This window comes from Mastomys coucha, unplaced genomic scaffold, assembly GCF_008632895.1.
Source record: "Mastomys coucha isolate ucsf_1 unplaced genomic scaffold, UCSF_Mcou_1 pScaffold15, whole genome shotgun sequence".
NCBI classification, from domain to species: Eukaryota; Metazoa; Chordata; class Mammalia; order Rodentia; family Muridae; genus Mastomys; species Mastomys coucha.
The window spans coordinates 16,301,246-16,304,988 of NW_022196897.1; the positions used below are offsets into that span (position 1 = coordinate 16,301,246).

Below are 3,743 nucleotides of genomic sequence, written 5' to 3' on the forward strand. Positions count from 1 at the left end.
AGTGAGTTCCAGGATAGCCAGGGCTACACAGAGAAACCCTGTCTCGAAAAACCAAAAAGAAAGAAAGAGAAAAGAAAAGAAAAGAAAAAGAAACAAGAGAAAGAGATGGGGGGACCCCAGTCATGGAAGCACTAAAGTGTCTTATGTGTTTCTTGACCCTGACTGTACTGGCTATTCCTGGTTGTCAACTTGACTATACCTGGAATGAACTACAATCCAGAATTGGAAGGCTCCCCTGTGATCCTAATCTGGAGGCTGGGAGATACAAGTTTCTGACCTGGAGATCTTGAGGCATAGTCGCTATGAATCCCAGATTAAGACAGGAAGATCTCTGAGTTCAAGGTCATCTAGGACAAAGCAAGTCCCAGATCCAGGTATGGTGGCACACACCTTTAATCTGGGTCACACCTTCTGCTGGAGACCTACATATGGACATTGGAAGAGCAAAGATTCACTCTTCTTGCCTGCTTGCCTTGTGGATTGAAAGTGCTAGATCCTTGGACTTCCATTCACAGCTGCTGCTGACCATTGTTGGGAGTTGGACTACAGACTGTCATCAACAAATTCCCTTACTATATAGAGACTACCCATAAGTTCCATGACTCTAGAGGGTCCTGACTAATATACAGACCCCACCCCAATTCCTCAAGCTTAGAAGTACATCTTCTTGTACTAGGCATTGTGACACTTGTAATCCTAGTACCAGGGAGGTAGAGGCATGAGAATAAGAGTCCCAAACCAGCCTGGATTACAGAAGACCTAGCTAAAACAAAACAAAACAAAACAAAACAAAACAAAAACAGCAACAACATCAAAAACCAGAAAGAAGTGGTGAAGCAAGGGTGAGAAGAGCAGGAAGAAGCCCTTCTCTGAACAAAGTCTCTGGGGTTTTCTCCAGTCAGATCCCAGACAGGGTGTGTGCCTAGGGCCCAGGGTGAGCCTGGCTTGCTTCCTGACATTATCAACACATTAACTCCAGATCTGTCTAAAAAGTAGAAGAAAACTAGGAAGATTTCCGACATAGAGTGTGTCACAGAACCAAGAAATTCCACTGTACAATCCTGACAGTGTTGTCAGAAGCTAGTCCTATCCCACCTGTTCTCCAGACCACTGGTGTGAATGTGGAGCAAGGTCACCCTGAATGACTCCCGTTGTTTAGTTCTCCTCAACCTCGGGGTTCCTATGTCTAAGCGCGGTCTGAGATCTGGCTAAGGTGGGGAGAAGGAGCATTGTACACAGACATACAGAAGCCTTCTACAAAGTAACGAGACTTGGGCAGCCCAGAAGCTATGGGCGACACCGAGGACCCTGGCAGAAGGGCCCGCGGAGTCCAGAACAAGCAAACTAAGCACAATCTTGAGCTGGGTGCAAACTGCAGGCAAGGAAGCACACCTCGGCTGGTTTGAGGATAGGAAGAGCCACTATGTGCAGATGCCAGACACGCGGGGCCACTGGATCTGGACGAGCATAAAGCAGTTAGAGAAGGTACGTGCGAAAGTCCGGCGGCCCTCCTGCTCTCCACGGCCACGCCCCTCGCTGTGGCCAACTTGCGGACGCGCGCGACCTCCAGCACCCCTAGGCTGCGCACGCTCTCGGCGCCAGGCGCTGCGCCAGGCCCTGGGTGGGAGGACAAGGAGGGTCCCCACGCAGGCTCCGAGTCCCGCGGGCGCCTCGGCCGCTTCCAAGCTGCCCCGTGCGCTCCTCCCGCGCGCCGTGCGTGTCCGAGCGCGGGCACTCGCGGTGCAGGTGGGCGCGCTCTCGCGGGCGGGGGTCCGGCCGGGCCGCGCGCCTCCCCCGGAACTCGGCCGTGCCATTCCCATGATGCCCAGCCACCGGGCACGGCTTCCGGAGCGCGGCCGCCGCTGCCGCCGCCACCGCCGCGGGTAGGTGGCGGGAGAGACTGCCCGGGGTGGGGGGGTCGCCCCGCCCCTCGCCGCGCCGGCCCCGCCCTCCTCTCCCGCGCTCCCACGGCGCGGCGGGGCCCTGAGTCCCCGCGGGACTCCGCGGTGGCTGCGGGCGCCGGACCGAGGGAGGGCGGGGCGGGAGTGTCCGTGCTTCCCCGCTCTCCGGGCCGGGCGCCTCCCGGAACGCGGGGCGCAGGGCGGGCAGCTGGGCCGGCTTCGTGGTGCAGGCCGCGGCGTGCAGGGTTCGAATCGGGTTGGTGGCTGGGGCCGGTCTCTTTCAGGGGAGAGGGTCACGGCCCCCGGGAGGCGCCTCCCGCGGGTGCCTTGGCGCTTGTTGCGCCCTGCGTTCCTCGAGAGCCAGAGGGCGCGGGTCCGGCCCAGGTGAGGCTCAGGTGAGGTGCTGGCTCCGGGTCACCGAGGCCTGCCTGGCCTTCAAGGCTGCCTTCTCGCCCTGCCACGCGCAGCTTCGAGGCTCACGGATTCCCTAAGCCTGGGATCCCAGAAAATGACTGGGGTGGGGGTGGATGGGGGAGCACAGACCAGCCGGAGGCCCTACCAATGGCTGGAGAAGGGTTGGCATTAACCTTCTGAAGACCAGACTGCGGCTCCAGCTGCCTCTCAGACAGGGAGAGGAGCAGTCAGTACTCAGGCAGCAGCGAGAATCTGTCTCCCCTTGCTTCCAGTGTGCACAGGGAATGGCAGACACAACAGTTTTTCTGGAGGCCAAATCTTGTCAGTATCTCTGTCTCCTAAGGACCAAATCTTACCCACACCCACTTTAAGTTAGAGTACAGTCTTCTACAACATAACTTAAGTTCAGTGGGCGGGGGTGTGTGGGGGGGGTGATTGTACCCATAACCACCTGGAAACATGACTCCCAGAGCTCACTTTTCTAACTTTGAAGTTCATGGTTCTCCAGAATGACAGCTCCCAAGATTGACCAGGTAGTTGGACCAACAACCATTAAGACTGTCAGAGAAGCCCTGTTCTGGGTCCATCGTTATAAGCTGTGAGCAGGTGAGTGGAAATAAAGTGATTTATTCCCTCGGCTCTGCTGTAATGGTTCCCTGCTTGTTAAGATATTAATGTTACTTACCCCACCCCACCCCACCCTGCCCTGCTCCGCTCCGGAGAGCTCGTTTTTGTTGTGTTTACTTTGGTGGGTTGAGACAAGATCGCTGTAGCCCAGATGTCTAGATAAGGAACCAGTGATAGCTTTGAACTCCTGATCCTCTGGCCTTCACCTGAGATTGAGGCATACTCCACCACACCCTACTTGATTCAGACCCTTCACAGCAAATGTTTTGTGATTTCTGCAGTATTGCTCTGGCAGTTTGAACAACACCTACGGCAAAGAAGTGGTAGGTCCCCCAGCCAATGAAAGCAGTTACTCTCCCCGTTAGTTCCCACTGCCCGGTGCCTGTGGGGCATCTCAGAAAGGCAAATAAATTGCTGAGGATGGCCAGGATGTGAGCTCTGGTAGCTAGTAGAAGGAAGCACCCCCCACCCTGTGGCTCTCACTAGAAGAAAGGCAAATCAGCTACAGTTAGTGTAGGCGGTGTCAGAGCAAGCTTGCCTCAATTTTCCTCAAGCCTTTCTTTACATTAATGGCATATAATAAAAGAAAATATATTTATAAGCCACAATCAGTTTCTAAATTAGATGTTACTGATTATAATCCTCGTAGTAAATGCTGATTTGTTTGTTTGTTTATTTATTTAGACAATTTGGTCTCGCTATAGAACCCTGGCTAGCCAGGAACTCACTATGCATAGACCACGCTGTCCTGGTGCTTGGACTAAAAGTGTGGACCACCATGTCCAGCCCTCAGAGCCAACT

The 3,743-nt window shown here is 54.7% G+C and overlaps 1 long non-coding RNA gene across 1 annotated transcript in view; it reads right to left on the reverse strand.

The window, feature by feature from the left end:
* The window catches only part of LOC116089893, a 2,789-nt gene extending 1,574 nt beyond the window's left edge, over positions 1 to 1,215 (reverse strand). The window contains exon 1 of the long non-coding RNA XR_004118496.1: positions 1,096 to 1,215. This is a non-coding gene — a long non-coding RNA (uncharacterized LOC116089893). The remainder of the gene's footprint in view (positions 1 to 1,095) is intronic.
* Positions 1,216 to 3,743: the final 2,528 nt, after the last annotated feature.